The following is a 14,139-nucleotide window of genomic DNA, read 5'->3' as shown; positions in this document are numbered from 1 at the left end:
GAATGCGATGTACAGGAGAGGTTTGAAATAATCACCAGCGACACTGTTTAGAAACTTAATGTGGCAAAACCAGCAAAGTGTCCAAACTCGCCAACCCAGCGCTCCCGTTAGCTGTGACGACGGCAAAGTAGGCGACGTTGCTGACTGTCACTGCGGAGCTGATACGGTCAGGCTGAGAAGTGGTGTCCGTGCCCAGAAAGCTGCCTGAAGGAGGCAGCTAAGTGGATGGTTAGTCTAGAGCTTAGGAACCACAGCGAATGTGAAAACTGAAGACGGTGCTAGTGGCATGATGGCTTTTGCTCGCTTCCTCACAGCCAGTCTCATCACCTGATAGGACTGAGTCTCTATCATATTTGGGGTCCTAACACTGGGCTAGTTAAGAAAACCCTTTCCTAAGAATCCACTGCGATGCTCAGCCCATAGCAGAGCTTCCTCGCGGAGAACGAGAAGAACGAGACCGCTGGTCTGGCAGGGAGGTGAGCCCGGTGTGTGAGCCCATCCAGGCCCTGCGGGGCGCCGGGGTCTAGAGGGGCAGGTGCCCCATAAGGAGCGTGGGCTTCATACCTGCGTGACCGCTGGCGGCTGAAAATTTATGGGGCAGAATCGAAGGGACTGAGTGACAGGGCCAGTAGCTCCAATCACTGTGAAGGTCAGAAAGTGATGAACGGAAAGGGAGGCTGTAAATCTGTGATGAAAGGGAGGCCGTGTGAAGAGCAGGAAGAGAAACGGAAGGTCAGGCAGGACCACGGAAATGGCAGATTTTATCCAAGGTCTACACTTTAGAGAACTTTTTTTAATGGAAGGAATATTTTGTGTGTAGTTTGAAAAAGCTAGCATCATGACTCCAAAATATGCTCTTGGAAGGCATGTGGTGTAACACAAAGACAAGATTTTGTCTGGAGACACGGCTGCTAAACTTGAGTTTGCTAAGAAACCTTCTTTCTTTCCTTGCTCAGCTCTTACTGGAGCCCAGACCAGCTACCAGGGACACAGGGCAAAGCACCGAAGCCTTCAAGGATCCTGCAGTCTAACGGGAGGTAAAACCCAAACCGTTAATTAACCCAGAAGAGGAGCACCTGAGCCAGAATAATGGGGGGTGTGTGTAAGGACACCCCTGAGAGGAGGGTGATTAAATGGGTTCTTTTTGAGTAAGTCCCTCTGAGCCTCAGTTTCCTTATCTGTAAAATGCAATCCTAGAACTGATGTTTTTTAAAGTCTTTTTCAATGCTAATATTCTAGAATTTTTGAAAAAGCTTCTAGGTGTTCAATAACTCAGAGCAAAGGACCCTGTTCTAAACGTACCAAAAAGAGAAAGGTGATTTTTTACAGACCTGTAATTACCCAAGTCAGCCGTTTCCACTTTAGACTAAAGTGACAGTAAATTACATGAATGCCTGGTTGACACATGCATGTCCATGCCCATGTCACATGTATGTGCACGGATGCACAGATGTGCTCGTGGGTACACACACGCAAATGTGTTACAGATTCACTTAACTGGTTCTCCATGCTTCGTATGATTTGGAGTTGGAATTACCTTCATGTGCATAAAATAATCTAGGTTCTATTTCATTAAAAAGAAATCTAATAAATTATCTTCAAAACTGCCAACTGAAGAAGTTGCATCTAATTTAGAAAATTACTGGCCTCTGACAATTGTTCGTGTGTCAGTATGTATTGATCAAACACATATTTCTGGGTGTAAGACTAGAGAAAAGTAAATACACACAGTCTCACCGTGACTTACTAATTGCTTATCTAACATTTAACCATGCTTATTTGCATATTTCATAAGGTTTTTGAGGTACTCACTTCTTCCCTTCTAAGGCAAGGGTAACAAGAACAAATTATCTTCTGGTGGAGTGCCAGTTACAGCAACAATTAGCACACGTACAGTTTAGCATGTCTTAAAGTATCCAGATTCATATTTTGTTCCTAACACCTTTGATCCTTACTTATCATGTGTTCACTTGGTCATCCGTGTGTTTTTTACTCTCTAAATACAAAAGGAATGCCTGCTATTTGCCAGGCTTTGTCCCCGATGCTAAAGATTCATGAAGATGAATAAGAGGAAGCAATTGGCTTAACTATAATTTAAACAAATATGCCAATTTAAGATATTTTCTTCTCAGCTTTATTAGAAAGTTATTTGTAAGCTGAATGTATATCCTTAGACATTATGCAGGAGTTACAAATGTAGGTTTCCTCCAAAGTATATTGAGGTAAAAGTTCATGAACTTGTAATAATGTCCCTGAAAGTATACTGTAAGTTAATGGGAAACCATGGCACAGTCTGAACCAGTATGATTTATATATCATTTTAGTTATATATTCGGCCGGCCTTAAGCTATGTCTCTGTTTCGACTTCTAACCAGAGGGACTATACAGCTTGGTGCTTATGCATGCTTATGGGCCCAACGTTTTCACTTTTCGAACCTGAATCAGATTTATAGCATCTCTATTGAATTCTGACAAAAGCATTAGTTTCTAGTGTCTCACGTTGTGAGGATGTAGCTATTTCTCAAATACTTTGGTTTTGTATTAAGTATTTGTAGGGCTGACTTTTCGAAATAATGGACCTTTCATCCCCAGCTCCAATAAACAGTGTGGCTACTAATTTCCAACAAACGAGCCTCTAGCTTTACAAGTGGATTTTATGTTTCCATGGCTTTTAGAGACGTGGCCCGTCAGCGTCACTGAGCTCCAGGGCGCCGCGGGCCTGTGGGATTACCCTCACGATGCCTTCGCAGCTGGGATGCAAATGCTGAAGAGAAGCGGCGGCAGACACAGGAGGGGAGGCCCTGGGGGCGGGGGACACTCAGGACTGAGTCGAATCGGATCCAATTAATCACCTTTTTAAAACCCGCTAGGAAAAGGTGGGGGACTCAGATTCGGTGACTCTTCCAGGGTGCAGTGGCCGGTACAGAAAGCAGAGCCCTGCATCCCTCTCATTCCCTCTGCCCCAGGGCAGCGAGACAGGACTCCGCCCTGGACGCTGAGGCCTCGAGGCCAATCTCCGTGCGGGGCTGCTGAGTGAAAAGCACTTTGATGTCAAGAGAAAAACAGCCTCGTTTTTCAATATGTGAAGGAGACATCAGGAATTAGCATTTTAAAAATATTCTAGGTTTCACCTGGCTACAGAAATGTGGTTTTAAGTCACTAAATTCTAACAGAGATGACAGGTAGTGGGGGGATCTATGGGATGAAGATGATTCACTGTCCTGGCTGTTTTGTCCCCCATTCGGAATGTCTGGAAAGACTCAGTGACTTGACCAGCTTGGCGGCCCATGGTGGGCGGTGTGCTCTGTGCCCTGGACTCAAGTGCCCCATTTGCAGTTCCATTCACACTCACATCGTGGAAGTGAGGAGGGTTACGCAGAGTGTGGGTTTAATCCCGACAGACAAATGCACCTGTGTTTTCAGGACCTGAGCAGGGAGCACACAGTGTGGGAGACACGAGCCTGGGCTGGTCCTGGTTCTCCCTAAGTACCTGCATAACCACAGATAAGCCGCTCAATTCCTCTCATTTTAAAAATGTGATAGAAGGATTAAAGCTTATTAAGTTCTCTATGATTTCTAAAAGTCCTACAAACACTGAGGGGAAGTTAGCTCAGAAAAGAACGTTAGTATCAACACCATACCAACATTCAGACACTTAGCTATATACTCTGAACGTCATGTCCGATCCAAAACTTCTTGGGCCCGGAATGGAGCTCCTGACTCCTACCCCAGCTTCTCTCCCGGACGCCGTCTGTATCCAGGTAACAGAATCTGTCCACATGCCTGTTCACGTCAGAAACAGGGTCATTCCTCATTCCTCCCTTCCTCTCAAAGCCCCACATCTGCAAGTTTTTACGATTCTATCTCCAAAACACATCTTAAATCATTTTTTCTTCATCAACACACTTAGTCTAAGTTACATAATCTCTCACCTGACCAATGAAATAATCTAATTGTCTCCTCCTCTCCCTTCCTGCCCCTTGACAATCAAACCTCCAGTCTGTTCAAGTACCAAATTTGAGATATAAATACGTTCTGGGCTTTGCCTTGTTTGAAACCCACCAGTCGTTTTCCATTGCCTTAAGACCTCAAACCCCTTCTGACTGTGGCAAGGCAGCATGGAAAGGCTCCTCTGCAGCCTCTGACCCGCTTTACCCCGCGCTGCCCCGCGTCCACCGGGCTCCAGCATCTTCTCTGGGTTCCCCAAACGAGCTGGTACAGTCCTGACCCGTCTCTGCGGTACCCTCTGCCTGAAAGTCTCCCCACTTTTCTCAGTCTCTCCTCTACTATCTGCCCAGCCTCACTGCCGTCTTCCCAGCAGAGGAGTTTCCAAACCACCCTCTGAGAATGGATGGGGCAGCGCTTCATCTTCTCCCCCACTACCCGTGCCCTGCTCAGTAGACTTACTGCAACTTGCAGTCGCTTTATGTGTCCGTTTGCTTGTTTTCTGTGGGCCCCGTCCCTCGACTGCACGCTCCACGGGAACTGTCCCATGCTGTCCCCAGTGGCTCTCCCCGTCCTGGCACAGAACGAGGCCGGCAGGCCTGCGGGACCGTCACTGCAGCCATGAGACCCGAAAGTACCTCTTTCTCCAACTACAAGGAGGGGGGTCACCTGTCCGGGACACGTCATAGTGGGGTTCAGGTGATGAAAGAGGCTGGTGTGGACGAGTCCCTAAATCACTGTGCCCCTCCCCACCCCAGCACCGATTCCACACAGCCCTGAGAAGCGGTTATTTTGCCCATTTGTCTTGTTTTCCTTATGAGATGATAAGGTCCTTGGGAGCTGGGTTAGGCCTTAGTGACCTCGGCACTCCACGTGGGTTTAGTGAAATCACTCAAACACTGAACATTTGCTGAGCAACAGAACTAGGGGTTCAACATGTTTTGCGGAATTAAATGGCATGATTTCATGACATGCGTGTCTCTTACGGGAATGTTAGAACGGCCGGCGCTGTTTAAGACTCACTTGATTAGAGAATGTGCCCCCTTTTATCAATGTTATTATTTTATTGCACTTGAACTCTGTGTATAAAATTTTGAGATGCCTTTTTAACCTAAGGTTAAACTATGTAACCTTGAAGTGTGACCTTGCTGGGCAGGGTCTTCCTGCTCACGAGTGGCCGGCCAGCCTTCCGCCCAGCCCCGTGAGTGGCCCCACCACCTGAGCTGCGGTCCCAGCCCGGGACTTGGACCCCTGCCTGCTCCCCCTCCCCCATCCCACCCTCTGTCCCTGATTCCCCAGTGGCCTGTCCAGGCTGGCTTGGCTCCCTGCATCTCTCCAGCCGCGCATTCTGTCCCTCCCGCCTGCCCTCTTGGTCAGGGGCCGTATTCATCTGCCTGTGTTCCTGTGTGTAGCCTAGAGGTTGGTCCTGCCGCCAGACACATATCCTGCTCGCTGATTTATCTGCCGTGGCATCAGTCACAAGGATGGCCATGTGTATGGTCCTGCAGCCTTCAGGACAAAGTCCAGCCCCCGACATGTCCTGCAGGGTCATTTGTGACGAGGCCAACCTCCCCCTTGGACAAACCTCCGCCGCAGGAAACGCCAGCTTTCCAACGGCCACACACTTTCCCCTGCCCTCTCTTCCCTGATTCCTTCTTATTCAGGGGCTGATGCTAAAGCATCACTGTCTCCACCTTTATGCTGGGTCCATTCTCCTCCACTAGACGCACCTTTTGTGATGCCCCGACCCACAGTGCTGTGTGCTGAGTCATCCACCCCTCCCCCCGCCCGGTGACCTGCACTCGCTATGTGAGTTTCTGCTTTGTGAGACCCTTTCATCCTTATAGCCCCGGTACCTGCTCGCGGCCGGTGGCCAGTGAATACCTGTTGAAAGAACAATATTTCACTGAGCGCATTTTTCCTAATGTTAATAAGTAATCACTGGGAACATTCTGTGGTTCATGACTCTCTCTCTCTCACAAATATTGTAGCATTTTATCCTCACAGTACCACAGTGATATTTGACGAAAATCTATATATGATCTTTACATGTTTATCCACAAACTCTTGGTTCCATACATGTCAATTAGTTGGAATCTCCATTTCTTACTGTTACAAAATGGGAAGTTTACCACCTGAAGGAAGGTTCAAAGTTGAATTTATGAATGGAGGGAAATATGAATTGTTAAGGATGAACATGATTATCGCTGAGGAATAGATAGGACTTTGGACCCACAGGAGCTCCAAAGACAGAAAACTCCCAACAGGAAGCTGATGGGCTTTGATGAAAAGTAAGATGCCTTGGGGCTCAGAGTGGAGCATCTGCAGGGCCAGGGTGATCTGCTTATTCTCCAGGAGCATAGGACCTACTCAGTGGATGACGGGCGGAGCCTGAAGACGCGAGAAGGAACCAGGAGGTCTGTTCCTAGGGATGGTCATAGGGGAGGGAGCACGAGAGGACTAAACCTGGCTGTTGTTACTACTGTGAGTCTGAAAGCGTGTGAGTGATCGTGTGTGTGAAATGCAGCCTCGGGTGAACTTTGTTGGGTGCCCTGTCTGCAGTATGAGCTGGTCACAACCTGGTGACCTGTCCAGGTGTTGCCATTTCAGTCTCACTGCATCTGCCCTGGTTTCTGGGTTGACCCGGCCTCAGCAGGCTGTGTGTTTAGGGACCAGAGGTCCATCGGCAGTGTAATCATCACCCTCAGCACTTCCTCTGCATCCGCTGGACGCGTGGGGAGTGAATGAATGTCCATGTGCGCCCAGCACAAACACCTACACACACCTTGTGCATCCAACAAGTCCTTGTGAACAAATGTTCCCTGGAGGTGCAGGGTGACGTCCCCGTGGCATCCTGGTGGGCTCTCTGGGAGGAGGGGAGGGGCTCCGAATACCTGCATCTCGCAGCCGAAGCAGACGGTTTCAAGTGAGTCATCGGCAGCTGTGTCCAGCCAAGATCCTTCTTAACAACCATCTTCCCACTTGAACCATCGTATGTGGTAACTGAGAACCTGAAGATTCTCCGGCTGAAGGAAAGTCCTTCCTTTCTGGTGAGATTGCATGGTACACGGATTTTACTTTTTTAAGTCCTTGCAGGGAAACGTTTCATGCAGCCCCTCTACATCCCTCTAGCTCTGTTACCAAATAAACTTTCGTTATGTCAACCTTATCTGTGGACTTTGTTTTCAAGGCGGTAGTAATGTATCTGTGTCAACTCTGAAGGACACTCAAAGGGCAAACAATGTAAATAACCTGTGAGATACACATGATGTTTTCCTGAGCCATTAAACGACTTCTGTGCCCAGAGTCACAATGTTACACATCAAGCGCTTCGTCACACTGACCCCTTAATTTTCTTAGGAGCCCCGCTCTAACGTATTAGCTATGATTCGTGCTAACTCACAAAGGGCATCCCATGAACGTCCCTCCGGCCTCACCTGCCAGCCTCACCCGCCAGCGGCCCTGAGGTCGGCACCTCCTGTAGGGCTCCCAGGTGACCCCTACTCAGTTTCTAAGCCTCATGTTCTGGGCATTGTCCCCTTCCTGACCCCACCTCTCATGCCTCATTCTTGAAATCATCCCACGGCAGCCTCTGGAACTCAAGGCGGGCAGCAGAGCATCCTGTGTGTCGCCCCGCCCCGGGCCTCTGCACCCCGGGCTGCCCCTCACCTGGCAGCCCCCTCCTATCCTCCCTAAACCCCTCCAGCCTTGAGTCTCAGGTCACCCTAGACTCAGAGAGGCTCCCTGACGTCACCAATACACGGGGACCTCGCCCCACTCCTTGAGGATCACAGGATGCTCTCCAGCCAGCCCGCAAGATCCTTGACAACTTCTGCACCCACAGCACCCATCCTTCCAGAATCCCGGCCTCTTGACTCCTGGACCACTTTTTCCTGCTTCAATCTCTGCTCCCATGGCCTCCCCTCTGTTTTCTCACTCAGACGCCCCCCTCTCTGGCTGCCACCTGGTGCCTTTCCAGCTCCCTCCCTCCAGCTCCCAGTCTCCAGCCAGACTTTGAACAACTGCACAAGGGCCAGCAGATCACCCACCGATCGCACCATTTCCTCCTTGGCTCCCCGTCCTCCGTCCTCCCCTCCTGGGCGCTCACACTGGGCGGGTCACAATTCGCGGCTCTTCCTGCTCCTTAATCTGCCTGCCTGTCTCTCATTTAAATTTCCTCCCTGGGGAAGGTTGGCTTCGCCGTCTGCTTTGTGCCAGCCCTCCTCCAGAGAGTGGCTGGAAGGAAGGACGCAGCCCTGACCGTCTGGTCTCACCTCAAAGCATGATGTGGCCTCAGGTGGGTCTTCAGTTCCTTCTGGCAATTCAAGGCCACCGTCCCCTCCTTCCTTCCCTCCATCACATCTCCTCCTCCTCCATACCTGGTCCCTTCCTCCCCTCAAGCCCATGGATGACCTGACTTCCCACCTCATCAAGAAGCCAGAAACAGTTCAAGACAGCGACCCCAGCTCCCCAACATCTACACCTTGTCTTTGTCTCCTTGGAGCTGTGACTGGACCACGTCTGCTTCTTTGAGGGGTCACCCTCTCTCTGGAACAGAGCTTTGCTCCCTCCTGCTCAGGAGACCCCCCCTCTCCAGAAAGGCTCCTTTCCTGCCCTGCGTCACCTGCGTCCGTCTTCCTGAAAGGCGAGCTCAGTGAGGGCAGGGGCTCTGCTCTCTGAAGCATCCCCAGCATCTAGAACAATGCCCGGCATTTCATGGGTGCTCAGTCGTATATGTTGAATAAGTGAATGCATGAACGTGGACGCACAAAAAACTATCCAGTTATCTACACAGTGATCAAAATGAACATCAATTTACAAATAATCTCTAGTAAAGATGAGGCCAAAATTTGACTGAAGGAGAATTTGATTAGAGGGGAAGACATAATTTTTATCATTTTGATTAACAGAGAATGACTCCATCAAACAGATATTTTTTCTAGAAAATGGATTAATGAAGAAAAAGCTCAGAAAGTTACTTTTCTTCTGTTGTTAATTTAACCAACTGAGGTATTGGTTTCCTGGAAAATTTAAAAGTTATTATTTTTTATCTCTTTTTCCTATTAATACACTAAAATCTTCTATTAATCTGTCTGTCTCACACACATGTTTCTTTTATGCATTAGCATGTTATCCATTTACATATACATGGACATATACAATAGACAATATCTGCTGTTAATATCTATCTGTAAATCATACACAATTTAAATTACAAAGAAAAGGTTTTTCTATCACAAGCCACCACACTCGTGACTTGCCCTCAGAACTAGATGCACCTGATGTCATCGTGGTTACCTTTTGTCAGCAGCTACATATGCAAATGTTTAAACACAAATAAAGTGAACCTATATAATGTCAAAGTCCTCCACAACCATCTCCCACCTCCCAACAAGCGACACTCCACAGCTCTGAGTGTGAACATGATGGGAAATTGGCATAAGTTCAAAATAATAACGGAAAGTATTCAACGGGCTTTGAAAAATGCCAGTCTCCCACTCAGACGCAGGGTGAAATTAAAGCAGGGTGAAATTAAGCCTGTGTTTGTCAGTTCAGATGTCCTCTTGGAAACAGCTCTAACGCTACGTGTTTGCCTTGATATTATAAACTGACCCACAACTTAATAGACATAAGGGAAGGGATGGCAATTGAGCCACAGGGGCCGGTCTAGCCTTCCTCCCTCCAAACCCAATCCTAGCTTCAGAGATGGGCTGGCACTTTAAAAAGGACAGGGATCTGTAGTCACTTTAAAAATAATTCAGTTCACAACAAGGACTCAGTGTTTCTTTTCCTCTCCCCCCACCTCTATTTTGGGATGCAGGCCCTGTTATCACCAAACAGAATGACATTCACAGCAGGTACAACTGACACATGGAAATTTGTTGGATCAGTGGCACTAATTGGGTATCTGTACTTGCAAAGATGATGGCGCAAGTAGGAGGTGTTTAAACATGTGAGTTCAGAACCCTGTTTAGGGTCCATTTCCATGTAAATGAAGACCACCAGCGGCTTCCAGGCAAGGCACGTGGTAAGACCCCCAAGCCAGCCCCCAGACTGCAGGAACGAAGCCTTAAGCAAGAAAACTGATAAAGAAGAAGAGAAAACTGGCTTTTTCCTTACCTTCCCGCATGTAAGATTTATGCAAGAAACTCCCATTAGCACTAATGAGACTTATGCATGTAAATCTCCCATGAAACGACGGGAGATTAACCTCATCCATCACCCTGCAGACACGGTTTCTGGGGCAGGCTTCTAACAGGCAGACCGCCGGGCTGCTGTGGGCTCTGCCTGCCTTTCCTTAAAGTGGGGAAGTAGCAGGTCTTGGAGAGGCCTTGGGAGGAGGGGGCTCCTGCAGAGCCACCCGGGGGCGGAGAGGGCAAAGCAGCAGATCTGCAAGAGTGTGAAGAACTCAGAGATCACGGGCCGTACCACCCACCTGCTCACGATATACAGTAGTAGCAAAATGAAACCAATAACCCCTATCACGTGGATGGAATTCTCTGCCCATCCTAGTTTGGCATTTTTTCGTAGGAGAGCGGGCAACGTGTTTAAAAGATGTTCCCAGAACCAGCTTTCCCCATTTTCCTGTCCTTTGCTCACGCAGTTGCGCACTGCACACACCAGAAATTAGACTCATTGCCTCTTTTCCAGGCGGAACCTGGGATTCCTGCCGCGGTGCCTTTGCTGGTGCTGGCGGAGGATCCCGTCTCCACCAGCCTCTCAGATCTGAGGAGTTGTCTGATCTCCAAGACACCTCTCTTCTCCCCTGAGTTTGGCACTGGTATTGCTCTGTCCACTCCTTTCCCACGAATCCGCCCCAGATCCATTCTGCCAACTTCTCCAGGACCATCTGACTGGGAGTGTCAGCTCCTGCAGGGTCTTGGCCTCTGCCGGCTCCACTCAAGTCTCTCCACGAATATCCAGTGAATGTAAACATCGATCACGAATTTCGGGGCAGCATGCTTAAGGTATCCACAGGCATACAACGAGAAGAAACTCCTCCCCTGCCCAATCAGCTAACTCCTAACCCTGAGGCAACCTTGACTGTCCCTCCTCTGATCTTCCAGCACAGACAAGCATCTGTGTGCAAACACGCTTTCAAAGTATACAAATGGTAACACTCACGTGGCTTTGCACCCTGCGAGTTTTCATTGCACGACATATGCTGGGCTAGGTTCATACAAGCTCCCGCCTTCAAAAAATAATTCATAGTGTTCTATTGCATGAACACAACATAGTTCATGTAACGAGTCTTTTATGGACGAATAGTTGTTTCAAAATTCCTGCTCTTACAAACAAGTCTATAATGTGTAACAAAAATAGCCAACTCTTCTAAACTGCTCATTATGTGACAGATGCCATTTAATCCATCAGTCCTTCTCACAGCAGTCTAAGGTAAATATGCTGTGATCATTCCTGACATACATAGAAGGAAACAGACTGGCAGAGATCGTAGATTGTCCAAAGTCATGCTTGGATACGGTCCCTGCAGAGGCCACACTCCCTGGGCACTGCCTTGCTGCAGCTTCATACATACAACATACATGCAGCTCCTGAGTGTGAATATCTGTGCACTAAGTACGTGGACGTGGAAGTGCTAATAGGAAGGCAACATCCTCTCTAAGCTTCACTGATGTTGCCAATAACTGTGTCTGTAAGCCACACTCCTCAATACAGTTTGAACATGGTTGGTAGGCAAACGATGCTATGACATTGTCAGTCTGTGGGTCACACGGATGATGCCGATGAAGTTGAACACTTTTTCTAACGTAAAAGCCACTTGCATCTTCTCTGAAGTATCTTTCCATATCTTTTGTCCGTGTTTAGTTAATATTTGTTGTCAAATTTAATATGCTAGTAAGTCACTATCTACCTTTTTTCTGCTCTGTTCTAATGGGGTTATTCCTTGTTTGTTTGTTTGTTTGTTTATTAATGCAACCCTAAAATAAGACAGGCACTAAAATTTCCATATTTTGAAAGTGATTTTGATTAGGGAAGATTTATTCATTTAATTGCTATATTATCTGTGTTTAAATTTAACACCCCTTTCAAGACTGTAATACGTTATTCATTATGCTTTGGCAAGTGTCTATTAATTCCCACCCATGAATTTTACATTGGATTTAAATTGTGCATGAAAGCTACCCATGAGATAAGGGCTAACATGATTTTTATTCTGGTCAAATGAGAACACAACCACAAGGCAAATGAAAATGATACATCTGAGGATAGTTGTATTTCCTCCCCCAAAGAAAAGATACATATACCTCCAATGGCCATTCTAGAACTTTCTATGGAATGTGGGCTCCTTGAAAATTCTCTTCTAGGAGTGAGGAGAAAGCTTATACGTCACTAAACATCACTACTTTGGTATATATTGCACAAGGCTCAGGCTGTTGAATCAAGTGGCAATTTTCCATTGTTTGGAAGGAAATTTAAAAGCTCAACATACCACTTTTCCATGATAACAAAAATTCCACTAACTCCATCTAGAAGGAGCTGTTGACATTAGCAGACTAAGAGGTTTAATTATAAAAGCTTCAGTGGAAGATGCTACCAGTTATTTAAGCAGAATGTTCTTCTCTAAACATATTAGTAACGGTAGATCTTTATAAATAAAATGGTGCACAATCTTTTTGTCAAACAAACGTTAAGACCCAAGGAAAGGATGTAAACTATGATTAAAGAGGAAATATAATTAAAGAGGAAATATGAAAATGGTAAATAATGTCAACATTAGGCTTCAACCAACACCACAAAATCTCCCAGCAAGACCTCAGGGCACAAATTTCTCACGCATCACAGACTTTCAGGCGATAATTGCACTGTTAGTCTCCCCAGGGATTTGTGCAGGTCCCTGCTGTGAGTGTGGGGCTGTCCAGAGCACATCGTGGAGTGTGGGGTACCTCAGACTGTGAGTGCCTGGAAGGCACGGACACGCCAGACACACAGCACCTGCCCTATAGGTGTTTCTGCCTTTTGGGTTTTTTGAGAAATTTATGATATACTGTCTGATGTTCAAATCTCCTGGTGCCAGTGACCTCAGGGGTCACTTTAGCACCCTGCACTACTCTGTTTCCCCCAAGAAATAACTTAGAAAGCGGTCCTGCTGAGGTTGGGGCTGAACGAGCTGCCCGAGGTTCACTGAACTGAATGTGCAGCTTCAGCAAAGCCCTGGGCTCTCTTGGCATCTTTGGCTTTTCACGTTTTCCTAGTTCTGCTCCAGGGGAACAGGAGGGAAGGGCATTCCGACTCTGAAACTCATGTGTGGAAAACGCATGTCGCTCGCAAGCTTTCATAAACCCGCGCGGGGTGTCCAGGAACCTCCCAGTCTCAAGTCACCCAGGATGCTGGAGGGGCATGAGGTCACAGAGAAGGGGCCCCAGGCTGACCTCGATCGCGGCGGCAGCACCTCCACGGAGCCAAGAGGAGCTCCTCTCTGGTGAGCTCCCCGCCCGCAGGTGGGCTCAGGCTGGCAGAAGCCCCTGGATCTCATGCCCCTTGTCATCCACACCCACACACGACCCGCCCATTCCCCAACTCGGCTTCACTCAAAACGCCCACGGATGGAGGCAATTGTTCTCAGCTGGGGGGAGAGAAGTGTCATCATCTGCAGTCCCTGTCACTCTCCAGGGGAGGGGAGAGGGATTAGTCATTTGCATCCTACTTTCCAAGAGAGTGGTGGTCCAAGACTTTGAGACAAGTCATGTAAAATGCAAATTTCCACTATCTCCTGAATTCCAGAAAAATCAAAGCTCAAACCCTTTTATTTATTTTTCACTATCTGTACTATTTTATAACTTACATTTTATAAACATTGTTATAATGGCAGGTAACAAAGGTCATAAAGAAGATTTAAGCAATACTGATGAATCACTATGAAAACGATCGAAAAGCATTAGGTCATGATTTAGGGATGATCTTGAGAAAACATGACTCGAAATTATTGGGTTGTTTTCTGAGCAAGGGGGCACGAGAGTGGTGAACTCAGAATCATATTAACAGCCTTGTTCCTTTTAGGCAAAACAGTGTGATTTAGTGGCAACCTAGCAGTTTTACAAATTCTTGGTGTGTAAGCATATATATACACACAATACTTTACATGCACACACAAATAATACCTATTGTAAATATATGTGGAATAGACACAAGGATAGCAATGTGTGATATTTGCATAGGGCTTTGGGAACGTGG

General features: G+C 47.3%; 1 protein-coding gene across 10 annotated transcripts in view; it reads right to left on the bottom strand.

The window, feature by feature from the left end:
- The window catches only part of MYT1L (myelin transcription factor 1 like), a 406,818-nt gene that overhangs the window by 170,232 nt on the left and 222,447 nt on the right, over window positions 1-14,139 (bottom strand). The gene's annotated exons all lie outside the window — the stretch shown is intronic.

The sequence above is a fragment of the Balaenoptera musculus genome, chromosome 13 (assembly GCF_009873245.2).
Source record: "Balaenoptera musculus isolate JJ_BM4_2016_0621 chromosome 13, mBalMus1.pri.v3, whole genome shotgun sequence".
In the NCBI taxonomy this organism is placed as follows: domain Eukaryota; kingdom Metazoa; phylum Chordata; class Mammalia; order Artiodactyla; family Balaenopteridae; genus Balaenoptera; species Balaenoptera musculus.
Note: the sequence above shows the minus strand (reverse complement) of the source record. Positions and strands in the feature narration are given on the sequence as shown.